At 38.3% G+C, this 24,639-nt stretch overlaps 1 long non-coding RNA gene across 1 annotated transcript; it reads right to left on the bottom strand.

Moving 5' to 3' along the window:
• Positions 1 to 20,006: 20,006 nt before the first annotated feature.
• Positions 20,007 to 20,913, bottom strand: LOC124256191. Its single transcript, XR_006892848.1, has 3 exons — positions 20,762 to 20,913; positions 20,289 to 20,353; positions 20,007 to 20,106 (listed from the first exon to the last, which is right to left on the bottom strand). It is a non-coding gene; the product is annotated as an uncharacterized LOC124256191 (long non-coding RNA).
• Between the last annotated feature and the right edge of the window lie 3,726 nt (positions 20,914 to 24,639).

Below are 24,639 nucleotides of genomic sequence, written 5' to 3'. Positions count from 1 at the left end.
CCAATCACAACGATATGTGAACACTATCAGCCATTTTGGGCGTTGATGTGTTTGACGCACGAAATATTCACCCTTACGGGAAAAGAGTTTCGATCCCTGGCAACGTAGTGCCCAAAAACATCAAACGATTATCCTCGTTGTTATCCCCGTTGTTATCCCCGTTGTTATCCTCGTTATCCTCGTTGTTATCCTCGTTGTTATCCCCGTTGTTATCCCCGTTGTTATCCTCGTTATCCCCGTTGTTATCCCCGTTGTTATCCCCGTTGTTATCCCCGTTGTTATCCTCGTTGTTATCCTCGTTGTTATCCCCGTTGTTATCCCCGTTGTTATCCCCGTTGTTATCCCCGTTGTTATCCCCGTTGTTTCCCCGTTGTTATCCTGACTGGTGCTTAACATTAAGGGACAAATCTGTGGCAGACCGGTCTGGTTGTGTTAGTCCCTTTGTCTCAGTTTGGTAAACACCTCAAACTGCTGAATGGTATGTTAGTGGGCTTTTAGTCATAATATGTCTGAAATATTGCCAAAGTGACTTTAAATTTTAACTCACTCACTCCTTTAGGGGATGTTATGGGGACAGTAACGACTTAACTTCCTCCATTACCCCAGGTTCTTTCGCTTCATGAAGTCGGATGAACAAAAAACCTATATTTATTATGATAACAAAGAATTAAAAAAAACAACTTAATTCATGTCTCATACAGTTGCATTCACCCTGACAATAGTTCACTTATTCACTCTGCAATGAACCTTATTCACTATAAGTCTTCAGAGATCAATACATTACAGTGTATAAATCACTATGATCATAATTAAGCTTTCATGATTCTGACAACAACAGGGTTCTGCGGTAACACAAACATATGGCAACAATCTATGGCACAAAGACTAATACAACTGAACTTGCATCTGTAGAAAACTCAAATCGCTTCAAATACTATAGGAAACTGCAGCAAACGTCACACAAGTGCTACCACAAGAGACTGATACAAACTGACTTTGGTTCTGCAGTAAACGTTATTTACAGTAACTTAATGACTTGTACTACCACTGTTCTATAGAGTTGATCCTAAGTTACTACTCTTTCCTAACGTCTGATATTTCTAGAAAACTACAGGATGTATAAACTCACCGAAAGTGCTAGGAAAGTGAATCTAGCCTTATTTAACCATTACCCTGAAATAATATTTTATACAGGAAAACATGATAAGGGAATGGGAGTCCGTCCTTTCACAGAACGTGACGTTCTTATTCAGAACGTATTTGTGTGAAAGGGTTCTCACCTCAACCAGCTGCTGGTTATTCAGACTAACGACTGATACACGCTACAGCGCTTATCTACCCGACTGCCAGCAAATACCTGGATCACAGAAGTGAGGCTATCGGTGATTGGTCAACAATCCTGATTTTTCCTCAATCAGAGCACTCCAAGTAAACGACTCTGGGATGGACAATTAAAACATGGCAACTAACCATAACTGACAGACAGACCTTGGATAAAATGTGATCCAAAGTAGTTACTAACGGTAATGAACTACAAGAACAATTATATACCAGCCGTAAAATACGTTTTACCATATATCTCCCCTCTGAAGATTAAAGTTACTTTAACTTTATCACAACACTGCAATGCAGGTGGTGCTTTAACATGAAAAACCCAACTGTATATGGTCAACAAAGCATGAGTTTATCATATTTAAGACAACAAATTCATAAAAATTCATCAGAATCATGAAGCACATAAAAAAGTCCAGGAATGTCTCTGTAAACGGGGCAACACACTGCCAAAATCATCAAACATCATCACAAATTATCAACAAAATGTGCCTTTATTTGGCACCAAACAAAAGTCAATTATTTAACCACAACATTTCATCTCATCTTCCTCCTCCCAGCTGCCACTGGGTCTTGTACCAAATGCTGTCACACCCCGCCACCTTGGATCACATGCCCAGCGGTGGCCATGGCTCCTCTTCGTCTACCAGTAACTCCATTGCTGTAGCTAAAAAAACCAAAAGAATAGGTACAGTTCTTCCAAAATTAAATATAAAGAACTGGTACAGTTCTTGTACAAAATGTGTTTACGTTTTAGCACCTGACAATACATTATAACAACTTAATATTAAAATGTAGTGCTTTGCATTAAAAACAACACAAGTTTTTACAGTTCAGTCCTGGCTGGGGTTTTTCTTTGCCTAATCCCCTTGCCAAAACTACAAAACACAGCTTAAGGAGAATATCTTTGCCTTGGAAGAACTGTTCGTCCATATCTACTTTATGGAAAATCTAATGGAATTTTCCCATCTGTTCAGTTTCCCTCCCCAGACCATAATACTTCCTCATCACCAACTTCTGGCGAAACGGAAAGGTCTACAGCATTCAACAAACCTCCCAGAGATTGATCACCCTCATAAGGTTTGAGTTGTCCACATGAACACTGATAATCCTTGACCCCTCAGTTTTCTGAATCCTATAAACTCGGGAGGACAACCAGAAATGGACCTGTCCAACCAAGAGCTAGTTTCTTCCCTGCTCTTGGTGGGTACCATCGCCACACCCAGTTCCCAACCTCGAAACCACTTATCCTGAATTTTGTATAATAATTTCCTTTTTTGTGATTAAACCGCTACCTCTAAATGCTGATGGCAAAATCGAAGTTTCTTTGCATTTATTGTTCTATCAATTGAAATACTCATACACAAAATAGATTCAGAACCTGGTGGGGTGCCCACCACTACGTCCAAAGTACTTTGAATCTCCCTCCCTAACATCAAGAGATTAGGTAAGCAATTGGTGCTTTTGTGAGTCCCTGTCCTATATGCCATCAGTAAGAAAGGCATTACCATTTCTGGTAATTGGCAACAGCGCTACTATGTCTATTGCAATGCACTCTATGGGAGCCTTAACTTTGAACTTTTGCAAAGGTGACTTCATCTGGCACACAAATCAAAAGACTGACACGATCATTTTACGCTCTTGGACATTCCTGGCCAATACAATCTTTGCCTTATTGATTCGTAGGTTCTGTCTCGCCTGGATAAACAACAAATCTCATTGTTCCCACAAACTTTTAGACTCTGAGCTAAAATCAACAATTTCAGACATTAAAGTCTTTGTTGTCGATTCCAGCATCTTTCTAACAATCTTTCTAACCGAGGTCCAATATGACTATCAGTATCCTGTAACTCTACCAACTCCTTGGTAGAGGAAGCATCACGGCAATTCAGAAGAGCGTCTTGACCTACTACAACTGGCCGTATACATGAGAATTAGAGAACTGTTCAGAGCTCTCTTTGTCCCTAGTTCCACGAGAAACAACACTATTTGGAGAGTAACATTCCTCACAAGTGTCATCGCCACATTTCCTAACAATCCATCTTGACATACCATCAGCATATTGTTAAGTTAATTCAATTGATATCACCATGCACTCTACATTGCATTTGATATACTGTGACATAGTTTGGATATGAATGTGCATTTATTAATTTACCATTCTGCAAACCTAAAGAAACCAGGTTTTCCCATTTTGCTTGTACTATTGATTTTGATCTTGTGAACATTGATGCTCATGTAGTAAACAAAAACACTCATTCTAACACTATGTGTAAATGATTGTATGTCGCAAGTAATATATATCACACATATGTTGAGAAAACATCATTACAAACAAAAAAATGAACATTCACAAGGCAAGATAAAGAATTTGACTGAAATTCTTAAGTGATGATTTATCAATTTCACTGTTCAAATTGACGTTTTTGGAAAAATAATGTAAATATACATACTTCCCGCCTGCTATGTACAGAGTCCAATTTTGAATGCACTGGGTTCCTGCTCTGGCCTGATGAAGTATCTGGGAAAACTCCTGAGAAGTGACACCTATACAAGAGATAGCAAATGTTTCACTAAGGATTTTATAAAGTTGTGATTTCGTTTCAATCAAACTTTAGGAAAATCTTCGCCAATGTTTCAATAACGTTTCTTAAACGTTGGTGTGCAGAGTGGGTGTGAGTGAGTTTAGTTTTACGCCGCACTTTGCAATATTCCAGCTATATGGTGGCGTGGTGTGCAGAAGTTTGGATTTTGTTTTTTGATAACATCTTAATAAGGTTACTCGAAACGTTTTCATGACTTTCAAAATATATCTTTAAAAAACGTTTGAAAACATTATCAAAAGGTTTTCATGAAACATTTCCCTGACAAACCCCTAGAAAACGTTGTATAAACGTTGTGTGTTAGCTGGGATAAGCAATAACCACTTCCTGTTCATTTTGGACCTGCAAAAGTACAGCACCTATTCCACTAGCACTAGCATCTGTATCAAGAATGTACATACCAGAATGTTCAGGAAACGCTAGAATCGGAGAACTCTACAGACTCTGTTTTAAACTCAGGAAACCTTGTTCATAATCTTTATCCCATCAGAAAGAAACCTTTCTGGTAAGACTTGTCAAAGAGGATGCTATATCAGAAAAGTTTGGAACAAAATGCCGGTAGTAACCTTAGATAGGTCTGTGCAATTTTACAGGTAAACTGACATATACCAGTACAGTATATTGCGATGTGAACATCACGATATGGTATGGATTCGGCAATATATTGAGTGATCCAGAGTTAACTCCCTTTGAATTATATGCCCTTGATTTCCATAACCACAAAATGTGCTCTAAAAGTGCCAAATATACTTTTATTTCTGTTGTGGGTTTGAATGGTTTCATATGTGACATTTTGGAGGAAATAAGTTGCCTCAAATGGACCATTTTTATTTGGACTTATTTAATAGAGCCTCATGCTCTGAGTGACCATTTCAAAATTCACATTATTTTGTTATTTTGGTTTGTGTCATAATGGGACATATGTTATCAATTTATCATAAAGGCCTAAGATTCATGAATTTTGTAGGACTGTAAACTGACATTCTAGTCAAGGATCTTACTTATTGCAGACCACATGAGATTTTAAGCTCAATAAGTTTACCTAAATCATGTTTTTGTTTCATATTGCAATAGTTCATGTCAACATCAGCTTGACTTGCCAACAAGCACTAGAAAGATCTAACAGAGAAAACCACCTATCCGTCAACTTAACTTTTGGCACCCTGTTTTTCACAATTTACATAAAACTCCTGAATAGTTTAAAACACTACTCTGTTCATATGGTAATTGTATACCGTGACCGAACAAGATATCAATTTTAGTAATTTTAAAATTATTATTAAAGATTTTTCCTTTAAACCTGTCATATAATAATTGTAAGACTGTGGAGAGTTTTACGAGGGGTTAACGCACATGATGGAAAAGCCAACAACATTGTAAAATGTATGTCAGCGTGATATGTACATGCACGGGTATTGACATTAGCACGCTTAAGTGATGTCAAAGATCGTCAACACACAGGTTATGGTTAAAACGCTGCTGTACAAAGATGACCGGCAAATCATCAAAAGAGCTTACAACTTTTTCAAGCACGAGGCAAAGCGAATTTTTAATTGAGTGTTTCTCCAAAAGACCTGCAAAAGAACATTGCAAAGAGTTATCTCCCATGACACCATTTTCCAGAGCCTGACAATGACGTGGCAGTTAAATCGGGGATCGTCTCAAAACATGAAAAAAAAAAGCTTGATGAATTCGATAGAAGGGTTGTGAGGGACGTAATGTTTCAGTTACATTAATCCAATGAGTCCATATCTTCAAGCAAACTGAAGAAATATTGTTCAAAAGAAGACCATGACATCAATGTATCAAAGCATACCATATGCAAGCTGTTGCTCAAATTTGGCTATAGATACAAGAGATTGAGCAACCAGTCTTTAAAGACTTCAATACATCTACTTGTTTAAGATGGATTTGTGATGATTATACAGTTCCTTTAGATTTGCTTGCAGGCGTAACAATGTAAACAACATGCACGCATGTCATACCATGTTGTTTGCTGTTCCATCGTATCATTTTACTCCCTTGTATAACTACTTCTATTTTTATAAGATGGCTTCTTAAGAAGAAGCTTTAATAATTGACATAAAATTATGAAATTTAAACCTTAGATAGGTCATAAGATATAAAGAGCGTATGCACAAAAACATTTTGAAGGCATTTTTGGTTAAAAGGTAAATTGTGAAAAACAGGGTGCCAAGAGTTCAGTTGAGGACTATAGCTCCACCTAATGTCTCCAACATCTCATCTCTTCTGGGAAGAGGATACCAAAGAGTGACAACATTTTTTTGGCGAAAATCATCACAAAACCTAACACTACTATCCTTCTTTTACACAAGACACACAGATCAGACCATGGACAATTTCTTTGGTCAATGATTCCCTGAATCAACATTTTGTCAATTTCTTTCTCAACCACCTTTCTCCTAGCTAGAGAAGCTCTACAACAAGGCAACTTAACTGGTTTGGAATCTCCTGTTTTTTGCTGTGACCCATGAAGGTCCGGGTTAGAATTGATCTTCAGTAACCCAAGCTTGTCGTAAGAGGCATAACAGGATCGGGTGGTCATGTTCACTGACTGGGTTGACACATGTTATTGTATCCCAATTGCGTAGATCGATGTTCATGCTGTTGATCCCTGGATTGTCTGGTCCAGATCCGATCATTTACAGACCAGCACCATATAGCTGGAATATTGCTGGGTGTGGCGTAAAACTATACTCACACACTCTTTGCTGTTATTGATGACATCAGTCAGACCAATAACTCCATCTTCACCAGCTAAAACATCACAGATGTCATTAGTCATTAAACAAAGCAGTCACTGACTGTTTCTGCTCAAGAGGGGGCGGTGGGGTAGCCTAGTGGTTAAGGCGTTCGCTCGTCACGCCGAAGACCTGGGTTCGATTCCCCACATGGGTACAATGTGTTAAGCCCATTTCTGGTGTCCCCGCCGTGATATTGCTGGAATATTGCTAAAAGCGGCGTAAAACCAAACTCACTCACTCACTCTGCTCAAGAGTAAATTCACTAGAGCTATCATCAACTAATTTTTGTAAATCTGGTGGCAAGTCGTCATTTGTACGAGGTTCTTAACATTTCTCCTCACCAACCACAAACTTGTCTACAATATTGATCGTACCCAGGACTGATTCGGATGCCAGATTTCTTCCTTTGCCCTTGGGAACTGACACTACCATTGTATCTAGTTTCAGATTTATTAAACTCCTTGCCACTATTAGTCCCTGTTTTTGCCATGTATGAACTAGGATCTAGTGTGAATGTGCTGGCACCTTGAGTCTAAGCCTGGAACAGGTATAGCTCTTGTACCCTGTGGTACATCCAACATCTGACTGAATGTCAGCATCATTATCCTCCAAAAAGTCCATTTCCAAAATTCCAGGAACCGGTTCAAGATCAGCTACAACAAACTCATGATCAAACTGACTAATCTAAACTCCAGCTGGGACTTACCATATACCCTCAACTGATCCTTCAAAAGACAAAAGAATCATATCAACCTCCTCAAGGGGAGTTTCCTCAAACCAGAGCCTAATAAAATCAGAATGCCTGAGGAAAAAGTGATTGAGTGAGTTAATAGTTATTGTCACATCAGTAATATTTCAGCCATATCGTGATGAGAATAATTAATTATAAGTAAAGATCAATAATATATCATAAAAACTACTAGTGTATCACAAAACTTATACTATAATGCAACACAATACAATATAAAAACAGGCGCCTGCGGAAGGAGATAGGAGCTACAGCTTCAAATTCTACAGCAGAAGATATGGCCTACTCCAAAGTATCGGGATGACTAAAGCTTACTTTCTTTTTCATCTCAAAACTTGACAGTCCTGACACAAACTGATCCATATGGAAGAGCATTGCTGCCACAGTGAAAAAATATATGGAATGTATAATTAGATGATAGTTTCATCTCATTATGTGATAGTTTCATCTCATTATGTGATAGTTTCATCTCATTATGTGATAGTTTCATCTCATTATATGATGGTTTCATCTCATTATATGATGGTTTCATCTCATTATATGATGGTTTCATCTCATTATATGATAGTTTCATCTCATTATGTGATAGTTTCATCTCATTATATGATGGTTTCATCTCATTATATGATGGTTTCATCTCATTATGTGATAGTTTCATCTCATTATGTGATAGTTTCATCTCATTATATAATGGTTTCATCTCATTATATAATGGTTTCATCTCATTATATGATAGTTTCATCTCATTATATGATGGTTTCATCTTATTTATATGATAGTTTCATCTCATTATATGATAGTTTCATCTCATTATATGATGGTTTCATCTCATTATATGATAGATGGTTTCATCTCATTATATGATAGTTTCATCTCATTATATGATGGTTTCATCTCATTATATGATAGTTTCATCTCATTATATGATAGTTTCATCTCATTATGTGATAGTTTCATCTCATTATATGATGGTTTCATCTCATTATATGATGGTTTCATCTCATTATATGATAGTTTCATCTCATTATTTGATGGTTTCATCTCATTATATGATAGTTTCATCTCATTATGTGATAGTTTCATCTCATTATATGATGGTTTCATCTCATTATATGATAGTTTCATCTAATTAAATGATGATTAATTGAAATCGCATACCAACTAGTATCTAATTAGATCTTATTTTCATCTAATTAGATTATATTTCCATCTAAATGGATGATATTTTCATGTAATTATCTGATATTTTCATCTAATTAGATCATATTTTCATCAAATTAGATAATACGTTTATCTAATTAGATGGTGGTTATATCTAATTAGATGATAGTTTTGTCTAATTAGATGATAGTTTTATTTTATTAGATGATTATTTCATCTAATTAGAGAATGTTATGTATATAAGACTCGACTGACTGAAGTCATCAGTTCAGACGAGGATGGATCATCTTGTCAAGTTTTACTTTGGTCTTGGACTTTCTAATACTGATATACTGGACAGTCTTTTTATGTATCATGGCATTTCCATAAGCAGACGTACACTGTACAGAGCTCAGAGGATGTGTAATATTTACAGAAGAAAGCATCAATGCTTGATGTTGCATTATACATTGTGAAGCAAATGGTTTCATCGAGCCGACTGCTAGGATACAAAATGATGCATTTAAAATGTGTACAACATGGATTTGTGATCAGTCAGAATAGTGTCCGTCACTTGATGCATATAATTTCTCCAAATGGCATGGAGGCTAGAAGTAGATGTCTTCAACATCGAGAGTACATGAACCAAGGTCCTAATTATGTATGGCATGTGGACAGTTATGATAAACTTACACCGTATGGTGTATGTGTGAAAGGCGTAATAGATGGATTCTCCAGATTTATTGTATGGCTTGAAGCAAATACAACCAATAGTGACCCGAGAGTTAATGCATCATACTTTTTGACTGAAGTACGAAAACAAGGAGGATGTCCATCGTACATGAGGGTAGACAGAGGAACGGAGAACGGTCATGTCAGGCAAATGTTGACATTTTATGAGACGACACCAAAATAGGAACTGTTTTCTTGTTGGTTCTAGCTACCATAGCAAATGTGGGGCATCTTTAGACAGATGAACGCTCAGTACTGGATGGATTTGTTTTCCAGTTTGAAAGATATGGGTCTTTTTACCGGAGACTTTCTGGATAAGAGTCTTATACAGTTTTGTTTCTTAGAGCTTATTCAGTTGAGTAAACTGCTTATGAACTTACAAAATGTCCATTGACTTCAACTTAAGTGTGATGTGTACAGATAATCTAGAATATAAGTTTGGAGTTTGACCTATCAACTTGAATATCAACAGTAAGTTTGAATTTTTATGATTGCCAGTAGTCATCCTTAAAATCCTCTAGTGGTGTCATGCTATTGTTCTGCAGGGAAACTATTGCTCACAATTACCAACAGATGCACCGACAAGTAATGTCCGTTTGGTGTGGAATATTATCCACTTAATGTCCTTGCTGGCAGGATATAATTTTGGAATGTCAATCTCGAAATCGTTATGTTCCAAAAGCATGATGTTCAAAAGTGAGTTGAAAGATCACCGCCTAATAATATAGAAAAATAGCCCAATCTCATTTACAATCTGCAAACGTTTTAGCAATCTGTCGTCTCAAACCCTAATCCTCTGGCTTTTGTTTTCTTTTTTTAATTTAACCTACAGATCTTATCAATAAACAATGGTGACGGACACAAACGATGAGCATCATGAGCCATCTTAACGCTACAATAGCACGTATGCATATGAATAGCGTGATATACATTTAACTGTTTAAATTGAATTGGATACTTCTCGCATCATTTAGCAACAGGGATGGGATTTTATGGACAACTCTGTAATATTTTTTTCAACACATTATTTTGGTTGGATAAATAATAATGAGCTTTATGTAGAAGTAAGCATAAGTCCCTCGAGAAAAGCCATAGTTAAAAAGTCGTACGGACCTCATGCTTACTTCTACATAATCATCACAGGTCATTTATCGTATACATATCATTGTTGTTTTCAGAAAGAACTGAATGCAGGAGCCCGTCTCTGGAATACACACAGGATCAGAAAGTCGAGGAGGTTAACTCTCCCAGCAGGAAAACCTCTAATCATGTATATGTTTCCTGAACAGTATGGAGCTGTGGATTATTTGTGCCAGGTTGATTCGGCCACCATTGATGTTTGCGAAACGGAGACAACACCTAGAAGTCCTGTACAGTGTGATGAAACCATACATGAATTGTGTACGCTTACTTATGGATGAAGTAGGTCGACAGCAACCTTGTTCTCCTGAATCGGGCATTCTCCTATATCAATATTTACGGAGTGATATTCTTCGAGGCTTTGAAGACAACTGAACTGAACTAATGCTGCATAAGATGTTGATGTTAGCTTGTTCCACTTCATATGTACATGTAGAGAATAGCAATATAACGAAAGGAACAAGTAATCAAAGAGCTGGGACCCAATGTTAACAAGCCTGATTGGAGGCCAAAAGTTTACACAACACTGATGATAGCCAATAGTAAATTACATTACATACTTATAAAGGGATTGGTGATGTACACACACGGGGTGATTACGACTGATTGGTGAATTACTCACATAGGTAGATAATGAGTAATTTAGAATTAAAGACAGGCAAAGGAAACTACACGAAGCCATCAAAATCCAGAAACAGAAACCAGCCATGAACCATGACCACTGTGTCTTTCTTCCAAGCGCTTGGGACCTACTGATCAATTGATTCTATTTCATCAATCAATCCAATTACAAAGTACTCTTGATCTATCACTCTTAGTCTATCATTGTCCAATCAATCTTAATCTCCTTGTCTTTATACATCACCAATCAACTTCATAATCTCGCCATAAGCGTACAATTTAATTTACTATTGATGTCCATCAGTGTTGTTTTAACTGTTGGCCTTTAATCAGGCTTGTTAATGCTGGCTTCCAGCTCATTGTCAGCTTGTTCCACTTGTAACATTGTTATTCTGTACATGTACATATAAATATTTCCGCCTTATGAAGGAGGAAACATTAACTCTGAAACTTTGTGTTATGCTGCATAAGCTGCCTTTAATAAATGGTATTTCACTGTATTTCTTTTATACCATGTTTGTATAATTATAGACACCATTAAAGGCCTGTTTGAAGGCCTGTTTCGTTATTCGTGGTTAATTACCTTAGCTCATCAGGGCTGATAGTCCTGATGGCCTTATGACTTTATGACATGCATCTATCTGTTCGTCCGCAAACATTTTACATTGTCGACTTCTTCTCAAGAACCACTGGATCTAGAAAGGTGAAATTTTATATGCAGGTAATTTGGCAAATAGACTATATAGATTAAAGATTGTGTGACTCTGTGACACCCAAACCCTTAAAATCTATATTTGACTTCTTCTCATAAATTAGGAGAAGTAGAAAACCTAAATATGGTGTACAGGTTGCCTGGTTAATGTGGATGATATGCTCTGTCTCACCCTCCTTGTTCTGGAACGTTTCAACATTTATGTTTTCAAAGTCAAATGACATACCACATACCCTAATGGGACGTCAAATGATTAAGACACATAACAACATCATAAGTCTGAATTGAGAAAACAATTTTATTTTCAGGAAACATCAACATTTTCTCCAGCCCAAACAGAAAACAATATGATCCCTGCCACTCAAACCAAAAACGTTCTTCGTTGAAATGTCTTCTTCCCAGACAAGTTGAGAAAATAGTAGAAATATCAAGCATAACATTCGACCATAGTAAAGCACAAACCATATACAGAAGAAAGATTTCTCTCGCCAGTTTCAATAGCCAAGACTTCCAACATAGTTCCATGTTTGTTCATTGTTCTATCTTAACACAAATAAATCATAACAGCTTTCAAAAGAAATCTGGTCATCAAAATGTATTAAATACAACATGAAGTGTTAATAACACAAAGTGTAAATGTACCAAACTTTACCTTGTCATACAAAGGCAGTTTCGCAAGCAAATAAAAATCCATTCAATAGTTCCACGTTTGACTACCTTTTTTCTACCTTAGTCATCAAGGTGCAATTCTGTATCAACATTCAAAAAGATGCATAGTAACACTGTGTATCTTCTCACAGAAACTCAGTTTCAAAACCAAGAAACCTTCAGTCAAAACTTAAACATTTCAATATTTTACCCACTAAATTATGTCCATGACCCATACATTACTAGTGAGGACATGGTCAAACTCCGTTTTGAATTCCATGTAATTTGAGTAGTTATCAGAAAGTTTCAGCACTGCTCCGCATGTGTGAGCGATTGGTCTTCTTTCAAAGTACTCCATGGGAATGAAGTTCACCTGTATCTCCTCTGTGTTTACCATGTCCGACCTGGTACAGAAACGAAGAAACTTTTGCAGCTTCTCAACATCCATTTCTTTGACATATTGCTTGAGGAATCTTCCAATCTGCCTTTCATTCATGTTTGCGGCTTCCGACACTTTAAGTAGTTTTAGAACTGACTTGTTGGTTGGCCGCTTTGATGAATAAAGAGATGCCAACTGCTGCTCTGACATAGATATTGTCGAAAAGATTTCACGCCAGGATTCAAACATTGTTTCCTGTATGAGTTTCAAGTTTGCAATCTCAATCAGGACTGGTACCAGATTTGTTTCATCAATTTTCGACCTACAGTTGTAAGTCTCCAATGACTCCAACAGATCATCTTCTTCGAAGCTAGTAAAGTCCTCAATAGCTTGTTTGAAAATTTCAGAGTCCATTGCTGATGCAAACTCATGAAAATCTTCCATCAGGATTGATGATTCAGGATCCCTTCCAGGGAAAAGGCACTGGAGAATGAATACCTTGGACAATTTCAGTGGCTTGTAGTTCAGTCTCTTCCATGCAAACACCAGTACACGTGCAACAGCTTTCCGTTCTTCAATTCCGAAATCATGCCTTAGAGATGGAACTTTAACGTTTCTCCCAAATGTAAAGTGGTGGTAGAAGTGTTCCCAAAATTCTGTGATCGTATCCCGCAGGACACCTCCAGTGTCTTCCACCCTTCTCCTCTATACCATTTGGCAGAATGCGGACAACATTCACTACCTTATTCAAAATGTCAGCATCCTTGAAGTATCCTAACATCTCTGCAAAGGCCAAGGAACCTCTGTGGATGGTCATCTGGACACTCAACATAGTAATGTCCCCTTCAGTATGTGATATAGTTGTGTTGTCTTGGTTGTTTTCCACAATATCAAACACAGGGATATTTCGCACTTCTAAATCTGTCAGGTCTTCATCCAGGAAACCAATAGCTTCCTCAGCGTCTTGAAGGATGTCATTTCTCGGTTGAGGGGTGTTTAATGGTGTGTTGATCCATTCTTCTTGGAGAGGTCCAATAGGCATCATTGCTTCTCTAGGTCCAGGAGATGAAGGGTCACCCTGTATCTTATTTGATGTTGTTGCGTAGCCTGGTGTTTCTCCCACTCCTTGTTGATCAGAGGGTCGTTCATCATGAGTGACATGTTCATCTGCAGTTGTATCAATAGAATTTGTGTGCAGGTAAAATGTTACAATGCCAATTTTGAAAAGGTCATAACAATCTGTCACTGACATCTATTTGGAAGTGAATTTTGTTTGAAATCTAACAGATCACATGTAACGTCATTGAGAAATCCGTTTGTGGCCATTTCCAAAAGTTTTGGTTTACACAAAGAACGTTTCACGTCCACTTTTCTGACGCCGTCGCCAAATCGTTTTCGGACTTGGTATTCATCATGTATCCACCCGCATTCTATTTTCCTTGTCTCCTTCCTTATCCTCTTTCTCCAATCAGATTTAGGGATCTCTGCATACTTTTCTGCAGTTTTCTTGTGACTCTCATGTGCCAGTTTCATTTTCAATGCTTCAAATAATTCTGTTCTTTTTTATTCTTTCTTCTTTGATTTTTGGACGATTTTAGAGCAATGTCCCCTCAATGCAACTCTGTCACCCAATTTCGGAATATATTGACTCAAACTTTGGTCGTCAACGGCAAGGACTGTCTCAACATCGATCTGGAAAACAAATAAAATAATGAATCGACGTAACATCAAATTAAAATACAGGTCCATGCTTGTAAAATACAGGCTCATGCTTCTAACTAGAGCGTCAAACTGATAGAGACATAATAAGATAATTGTCTTACCTTTTCATTACGTAATGCTGCTAAAGTGGAAGGAGAAACCTCTCTAGTGGTCATGAACTTAATGATCTCGTCAACACTCATGGTGGCTGTAATAACAAGGGTACTTCATGAATGTATTTCTCACGTTAAGCTGAACTGAACGTTCCTTTGGAATGTGAAAGGTGTAATGCTTATATGGCATTACATATATCTCTGTATAATGTGAAGGACTCACCTTATGGAAATACAGTACATTGTTGCCATCATCGTCTTCTTGTGAATAATGCTCCTGCTGCAACCACTTCTGCCCTTTTTATGAGCACCATAATCTACTTAGATAAAACTATAATCTACTTAGATAAACTGTTTTCTACTGAGATATAACTATTATCTACTTAGATAAAACTGTTATCTAATTAGATAAAACTATCATCTAATTAGATAAAATTATCATCTAATTAGTTCAAATTTCATGTAATTAGATGAAATTATCATTTACTTAGGTGAAAATACAATTTAATTAGATGAAAATACAATCTAATTAGAATACGTATACATTCATCTAATTAGTTTATAGCAATATATAATTAAATGAAACTAATGTCTAATTAGATTAAACTATTATCTAATTACATAAAACTATCATTTAATAGATGAAACTATCAACTAATTAGATGAAAATACAATATAATTAGATGAAACTATGATCTAATTATACATTCTGTATATTTTCCCCACTGCTGGCAGCAATGCGCTTCCATAGATCCATGACTTGCATCTCTAAAGCCAAGGTAGATCCGGGTATGCCAGTAATGCTAATCTCTTAACTGGTACCCATAGTTAGCCTCCGTTTCATCTTTTCCCAGCTAACATCACACCGTCAGATGTGATAAAAGACCTTGGTTGTTACATTGATACAGGACTGTCTCTAGATTCGCAAGTGGAAAAGTTGTGCCATACACAATATTAACACCTCAGACTTATTGGGACGATCAGGAAGTAAGTACATTACTATGGAAAGTGCCCACACTCTTGTGAGAAACCTTGTAATATCCAGATTGGATTGCTGTAATAGCCTTCTTTACAGACTCAGCAAAGGACATCTCCATAAACTACAAAAAGTCCAAAATACAGCAGCAAGTATATATTGTATCCCTTACCACTAAATGAATACATATGCCCTTGCACTCTCATCATTACACTGGCTCCCAATCAAGTTCCGGATAGACTTTAGTCTGGGCTAGTACAAGCAGCCGCATCTACACATACACACGCATGCATGTCGTGATATGAGCGAAATATTCTCAAGCACGACGCCTGACCTGACCTGACCTGACCTGACCTGACCTGACCTGACCTGACCTCACCTCACCTCACCTCACCTCACCACCTCACCTCACCCACCTCACCTCACCTCACCACCTCACCTCACCTCACCTCACCTCACCTCACCACCTCACCTCACCTCACCTCACCTCACAAATCGGTCACTGAACCTACAAGCTCTGACCTGATGTCTTGTATCCTGTAATTGAACTTGTAGGTTTTCTACCTACTTGAGGAGCTGTCTCTTTTCGGCTTTTAGTTTCATGATCACCTTAATGCAAATCTGGAAAACCAATTCAAGGATTAAATGACTATTCACTGGCCGACATGAGTAAATACAAAATATGTGAAAGGAGGATGCATGATAAGAGTGCATTTAGTTCACCTAATTTTCTTTCATAACATATTGGAGATTAATATAAAATAATTAATGAAGATTCAAGTTGATAACATACAATAGAATTTAGTGTCATTATTTCAGGTTTCTTTATGGTAAATACTACTGGAAGAATTGAACTAAAGCTTCATATAAACCTGTTTTCATTGATGAAATCAAATTATTTGATAATTACTCGGATACCTCGTGCAGGCTGATTTTATTCATCTTCAACACCTTTGTTCACCTTGCTCATTGAGAGATGAATTCAGTTCTGAGACAGTTCTAACAGAATGGAGGCAGCATTGCTTTTTCTTGGCTATCCTGGGCTTGTTTGTTTTTGACACTTTCTCTACACTGTGCCCTGTAAAAGCACTCTTTCTTGGCTTCGGGTGTCAACATGGCTCCAGTTTTATATCCCATGTTGACATGTGGAATGTAATCTGGATCACTTGGGTCACTGCTTGCTGATCCTGGAAATAGTTTCAAAACCTTACCTTCAAATCACACATTTATACAAATCATATGCTAATCTTACTTAGATTTCCAAATATAAAGGTTTGCACACCTGTATCAAAATTAAGGAAGTGCTGATCGAAAACTAAACATTTTCAGCAACCAATCATTATCATATATGGTAATAATTTATAATTATCACCAAAACTGAAAACGTGTTTTCAAAAATAAATATTCAAAGGTCATGCATTATCTTATATCATTTTTGGGGTTCCCTCATTGTTTTGTTGATGGTTCACATTACATAATGAAGGTGAAGCCACAACCCCTTTGCCATTTGTCACAACGTACAGAGTCACAACATTATAACGATGAAAAGTATGGTTTTATTGCCAAAACAAATAAAATATTCAAACCTGATGCAAAATGAGCTTCACAAACACGATCACCATCATGGTCGGGCGCCCAGTTCTTGTGGTTGATCGCTTGAAGCCACTTGCGTCTTCTTTCATCGGCAGTCGGAATTCGGTGAAGTTTCAGGCCAAGACCTTCCTGAAATATATTCGTGCAACCAACTACCACGCACGACACAACTATTATTAGTTTGATTCCAATTCAAGCGATAGTTCGTTCAGGAAAATGGATATTATTCGTAAAATACTCGGACCTCTTCTCGGCTAATGAGTTGTCTGAAGTTATGGTGACACTTTTCTGCCTACCGGAAGTTATAAGGTAGGCCACGTGATCAAAACAATGACATCACGCTGGCATTTCCTTTAGCCTGAGCGCTTTTAGCAAGTGTCAAAAAACATCTCATTTTAAGCTGAGGTTTCAAACAGGTACCTGAACGGTTAACGCCAGTGAAAAAGCATCAATGCATGTGTATTGTCCTCCACTTTCCACGGATAGAGTGACTTGCACGTGGAAATCATTGACATTAAGTGGCAGGTGGATTTCCATATTGTCAATTTGAAAAAAACCCGTACCATTTGTAACAGAATGTATCGGACGTTAAAGAACATAATAGCGACATTTCAATGACCTGGTGTGTTTTTCCATACTGTTTTGACAAAGTCTGTAAAACATTCAGTTCTATATATTTGTTTCAAAAACGAAGATTTTACAACTTTTAAGAACGAGTGTTACTAATAGCTTGACCCTTCATTAATGGCACCGAGTATATTTCACAATTGAGATTGTGAAGCCAAATCATTTAGAAAGCCGACTGTTGAATCGATAAATCTTTCATTTTGAGTTGTCAAAGTTTGTTCGGGGTTCTCAATTTATGCAATCTTCTCTGGAATTGGGTATCATATAGGAATTGTGTATTAGATAGATGTGTATCGTATCAGAATCAAATATCTGATTTGTAAGAGATTAAATAGACTAAAGTTATTTCGAGTTCGTTTATTCAATCAATCAGTCTTCGGTCAGTACTTAAAAAGGCAACATGCCTGTAGTACATTTAAAATTTACATGAGTACTTAGAAGTCGTTTGGAAAATCTATTATACAACAATCCTTTTTCTTAAAGTCAAAGCGAAATAGATGTACATTGCCAGATTCTGTAATAGTAATGTGGTAGTATCTGTTAACAATGAAATTCATTTTCTTACACGTGGATGCTTATAACAGTATGGCTTTAGGTATTCCGTTCGTAGAGTCGTATAAACAGGACAGAGTAGAAGGAAATGTAATTCTACCTCAACAGTATTCATATTACATAATTGACATATTCTGTTTTCTCTCTGTATACCTGCCAGCTTCAATAAATAATTCATAGGAAGAGCCACGAAACGAGAGAGAGATATACGAAACTGTTTCACGTCGAATTTTGCTAAAATCTTCAAAAACGTATATCTGATTTCCATTGATTATAATATAAACATTTTGTGGATAGAAGTAATGATTCCGATCAAGATTGGAAATGCATATCTTTCATTCTTTCTGTAAATGATATGATAAAATTTGCACGGGACTGAACATTGTGGTCACACTACACATAACCATAACCTGTTTTGTACAACAACTCTCTAGTATCAGTCACTCAATTTATTTTCCCATTTTCGTCATACAGCTTTATCATATCATAACATTTTTTCGGAAACCTTTGGTAAGGTATATGCAGTAATCTTACCCAATTCGTTTTTATTTGTTCCCATATATGAATACAAGCATTCAAAGCAATAAATGTACAAATACATGATAAAAATACTGTGGGTTCAACAGAAATGTTACATCAACTTCATAGGGTATTGTAATGATTATCCAGGAAAGTTATTCAACTTCAATTAAAGATTAGATTAAATAAAAAAATCAAATAATGAGAATAGAGGAGACCATTTGTCTGAACTGTTGGAATTACTTTCTTCAAAGTACAAGTATAGATATATCTTTTAGCAGGAAAGATTATGTGATTTAGCAATGGCTTATTATCCAAAATGCCAAACCAAACCAAGTTTTTGTTATTTCAGATTTCTATATGGTTTGCGTTATCCAATGTTCAAGTTCCTTCCAGAAAGTTTGGGTTACATTACATTCCCAATATATACTAGGCGTCATTAATATAAGGTCAAATGATATATAGCACATGCAGATGTCGCCGGATGTATTTTCCAATACTCCTACATCTACATCGATCATTGGTCCGTTCGAAACTTGATTACGGCTCCATCGTATATGGTGGAGCCTGCAAAAGCAACCTAAAACTATTAGATTCTGTCCACCATCAAGGTCTAAAACTATGTCTTGGATCCTTTAGAACTTCTCCCGTTGACAGTCTTTACGTCGAGGCCGACGAGCCATCTCTTAACCAACGACGTATTAAATTATCTTTACAGTATATAACAAAACTATATTCTAACGAGCCTAACCCTGCATATAACTGTGTCTTCAATCCCCTCTATGAGGATTAATACAACAAGAAACCTTCTCTTTTTCCGCCTCTTGGGCTCTGAATTAAACCATTCATTTCTGCTGCCTGCATTGAGCTGGAAAATATACCTCTTTCCTTCTTATTTCCTCTCCCTCTTGGCAATTATTGAGGCCACATGTTGACCTAGCACGGCACTAGACGACACGTTTAACCACATTTCGCCTAGCCTCACTGATGAGAGTCCCGGAACTTAATTTAACACATGGTGACAGATGGTTTATAATCTAATTGAAACGAATGGCACCCACTGTTTGAATGTTATGCAGGTCTGAAATTTCACAGTCTAAATGTAGCAGGACTGCGTCAGTCACGCACAGACAACAGACGCTACTTTTGTTGTTCTTCAATGGCCGATGTTTTATTGGAGATGTTTATAGGTGAAAACAACAACCCTGAAACAATCAGGTGTACAATATAATAAATGCAGCAATATACACATATCCAAACACAGATAAACAAATATAATTCGTACATATGTTATAACATTACAAAATAGTTGCTTCAGTAAACAATTACTGTGTACAAAATGTATTTCATTTGATATACATGACATATATACAACATATAAACCTACCAGGTGTGTGGGCCTAGGTTTATTTCACACCTGGGGACGCTGCTGTATCTGTATTAAATGTTTGCCTGTAGAGAAAATAACAATAATATATACAGACATGCTAATGATGAACATATACAAAAGCATTCTCAGCACTGATGCAGTAATCAAACACAAATTTGGCTGTAGCTGAGCAAGATATAAAACAATGCAAAATAAGACCTCATTCATTCATTCATTCATTCATTCGTGCTTATTTTCATTCACCCATTTATGATTACAAAGCTATACTTGTGTTCATCCATTCATCACATGCTCACGTGGTTAACCTTGCCTTTTATTAATCATGTTACTAATATTACATTATCATGAATGTAGAGTATTTATCACCAACTTCACAGTACTAATTTAAGATTAACACACACTGATACAACTACAAGTTATATCTACAAATGATATACATGAACAATAAATAGATAAAATGTCCAAATTACCTTAGAATATGATCCAAAGATATGATCCAAAGGTATGTCCAGAAAATGAACAAGACATGTTGACACACTCAAGAGTGAATGTGGAGTGACCACAAACCTTGTAATGTGTAAAAGTGTAAAGCTTAGCTGATTGCCCAAGCTGGCTATAAAGACAAAAGAACGTAGTGGGGAAGGGCTTATGTTATTGTGCTGTGTGGTGAACATGCGGTAAATATGCTCCGTGAACTGGCTGTGGGTGATAGTCAGTTAAGGCAGGCTAAGTATCATGATAAAATAAAAATGACTAAAGCTGTGCAATGAAATTTAAAGCATTTATTTACATGAATTCTAATCAATTTACAACATGTTAAAATGTACAAAATCTGTTTCTGCCACATAAACACAAAATCTATGGACGCCGCTCAACGAAGAACGTTTAAAGTAGCCTTAGTTCTGTGTTTGACTCCTAAGAACAGTCACCAAAGTCACTCATTAAGCCAATCAACACATTGTTCAATTATTAAAATCAAGATTCGTAACACCAACAGAGTTTTGGGCTGGTCTCGAGTTCTAAGAGTGACAAAGCTCAGAACACCCATCAGTCCTTGCAGAGCAGAGGTACAGACACGATATTAAAGGGAGACAGGGCTCTGGAAAGCTGGATATCCTAGTAGAGCAGATGGACAGACACGAGATTAAAGGGGGACAAGGCTCTGGAAAGCTGGATCTCCTAGTAGAGCAGAGGGACAGACACGAGATTTAAGTTAAAGGGGGACAAGGCTCTGGAAAGCTGGATGTCCTAGTAGAGCAGATGGACAGACACGAGATTAAAGGTGGACAAGGCTCTGGAAAGCTGGATGTCCTAGTAGAGCAGATGGACAGACACGAGATTAAAGGGGGACAAGGCTCTGGAAAGCTGGATGTCCTAGCAATGCGGTGGGACAGACACGAGATTAAAGGGGGACAAGTCTCTGGAAAGCTGGATGTCCTAGCAGTGCGGTGGGACAGACTACGAGATTAAAGGTGGACAAAGGTCTGGAAAGCTGGATGTCCTAGTAGAGCAGATGGACAGACACGAGATTAAAGGGGGACAAGGCTCTGGAAAGCTGGCAGTCCTAGAAGAGCGGTAGGACAGACACGAGATTAAAGGTGGACACGGCTCTGGAAAGCTGGATGTCCTAGTAGAGCGATGGGGTAGCTATAGGTACTAGCTTTAAAGGAAAGTTAGATTTGAAAAGCCGTCAGTAGGAGCACAGCGGTGGGGTAGACACGAAATCAAAAGGGAAGTGAGCTCTGAAAAGCCGTCAGTAGGCTCAGAACACCCATCAGTCCTTGCAGAGCAGAGGTACAGACACGAGATTAAAGGGGACAAGGCTCTGGAAAGCTGGATAGGGACAGACACGAGATTTAAGTTAAAGGGGGACAAGGCTCTGGAAAGCTGGATGTCCTAGTAGAGCAGATGGACAGACACGAGATTAAAGGTGGACAAGGCTCTGGAAAGCTGGATGTCCTAGTAGAGCAGATGGACAGACACGAGATTAAAGGGGGACAAGGCTCTGGAAAGCTGGATGTCCTAGCAATGCGGTGGGACAGACACGAGATTAAAGGGGGACAAGTCTCTGAAAGCTGGATGTCCTAGCAGTGCGGTGGGACAGACTACGAGATTAAAGGTGGACAAAGGTCTGGAAAGCTGGATGTCCTAGTAGAGCAGATGGACAGACACGAGATTAAAGGGGGACAAGGCTCTGGAAAGCTGGCAGTCCTAGAAGAGCGGTAGGACAGACACGAGATTAAAGGTGGACACGGCTCTGGAAAGCTGGATGTCCTAGTAGAGCGATGGGGTAGCTATAGGTACTAGCTTTAAAGGAAAGTTAGATTTGAAAAGCCGTCAGTTCCTTGCAGAGCAGAGGTACAGACACGATATTAAAGGGAGACAGGGCTCTGGAAAGCTGGATATCCTAGTAGAGCAGATGGACAGACACGAGATTAAAGGGGGACAAGGCTCTGGAAAGCTGGATCTCCTAGTAGAGCAGAGGGACAGACACGAGATTTAAGTTAAAGGGGGACAAGGCTCTGGAAAGCTGGATGTCCTAGTAGAGCAGATGGACAGACACGAGATTAAAGGTGGACAAGGCTCTGGAAAGCTGGATGTCCTAGTAGAGCAGATGGACAGACACGAGATTAAAGGGGGACAAGGCTCTGGAAAGCTGGATGTCCTAGCAATGCGGTGGGACAGACACGAGATTAAAGGGGGACAAGTCTCTGGAAAGCTGGATGTCCTAGCAGTGCGGTGGGACAGACTACGAGATTAAAGGTGGACAAAGGTCTGGAAAGCTGGATGTCCTAGTAGAGCAGATGGACAGACACGAGATTAAAGGGGGACAAGGCTCTGGAAAGCTGGCAGTCCTAGAAGAGCGGTAGGACAGACACGAGATTAAAGGTGGACAAGGCTCTGGAAAGCTGGATGTCCTAGTAGAGCGATGGGGTAGCTATAGGTACTAGCTTTAAAGGAAAGTTAGATTTGAAAAGCCGTCAGTAGGAGCACAGCGGTGGGGTAGACACGAAATCAAAAGGGAAGTGAGCTCTGAAAAGCCGTCAGTAGGAGCACAGCGGTGGGGCAGACACGAAATCAAAAGGGAAGTGAAATCTGAAAAGCCGTCAGTAGGAGCACAGCGGTGGGGTAGACACGAAATCAAAAGGGAAGTGAGCTCTGAAAAGCTGGCAGTCCTAGCAGAGTGGTGGGGTGGACACGAGATAAGGGACACCAGGCTCTGGAAAGCTGGCAGTCCTAGCAGAGCGATGGGGTGGACACGAGATTAAATGAGACAAGGCTCTGGAAAGATGGCAGTCCTAGCAGAGCGGTGGGGTAGACACGGGTTTGGAAAGCTTGCAATCCTAACTGGGCAGTGAGGCTGTCACTATATTAAAGGAGACAGGGCTTTTGAAAACTGGCAGTTCAAGCAGAGTGGTGCGACAGACACGGGATTATAGGGGGGGGGGGAGAGGGCCTGGAAAGCATTTTGTGTTCATGATAGTTTACAGGCATCATATCACTGGTCGTGAGTTTCACCTTATTAGGTCCAAACCAAGATATTTCCGCTCTGTAAATTGCACTTTTAGGCTGAGAAAACATTCGAAAAACTTTACACATGGCGTCCCTGTGAAAAACACAAGGAGGTTTCCCCTCGGTTACCCAGTGTGTGACAGTTCGTTTGTAATTTCTAAATACCATGGATAAATTACTACAAATACTTCATTTTGGAAGTGGCATAAGCTTAAATCTATTTTCAATAATTGAGCGCACCATGTCTCTCTTCTTGAGAAAACATTCACTGTAACTTTAGCGCCATGTAATGTTTAACTGGAATAAAACCGATCTATGGCCAACAATATTTAAACACACATGCCGTAAACAGTTCACAACCTCGGAGCAGACACTGAGCTTCATGGTCATAATACACAAATCTCTGGCACCTGAGTGGATCATGTACAGTGTGGATTCCCTGTAAACCAGACCCCAGATATCAAGAAACCTTACCTACACGACGAAGCTCACGTGAAACGATTACATGCTACATGAAATGCTCTATTTAGTCGGAAATGGACAGTGAACTTTATTTGTCAGAAGGATACATTGTTGTGTTCCAAGTACTATACAACCAACATGGCGCACGATGTTTGATCTGCAATTCATCACTTGGCATCTAACATCATGCTGGTGGTGGTCTTTATCTACTCTGCAATTCATGACATGGCATCCAACACTATGCTGGTGATGATGTTTTATCTACTCTACTGTTCATCACTTGGCATCCAACACTATGCTGGATATGATGTTTTATCTACTCTACAGTTCATCACTTGACATCCAACACTATGCTGGTGATGATGTTTTATCT

Source organism: Haliotis rubra, unplaced genomic scaffold (assembly GCF_003918875.1).
Source record: "Haliotis rubra isolate DU_JTF1 unplaced genomic scaffold, ASM391887v1 Scf62, whole genome shotgun sequence".
In the NCBI taxonomy this organism is placed as follows: Eukaryota; Metazoa; Mollusca; class Gastropoda; order Lepetellida; family Haliotidae; genus Haliotis; species Haliotis rubra.
The sequence above is the reverse complement of the archived record's forward strand: the minus strand, read 5'-3'. Positions and strand labels throughout refer to the sequence as shown.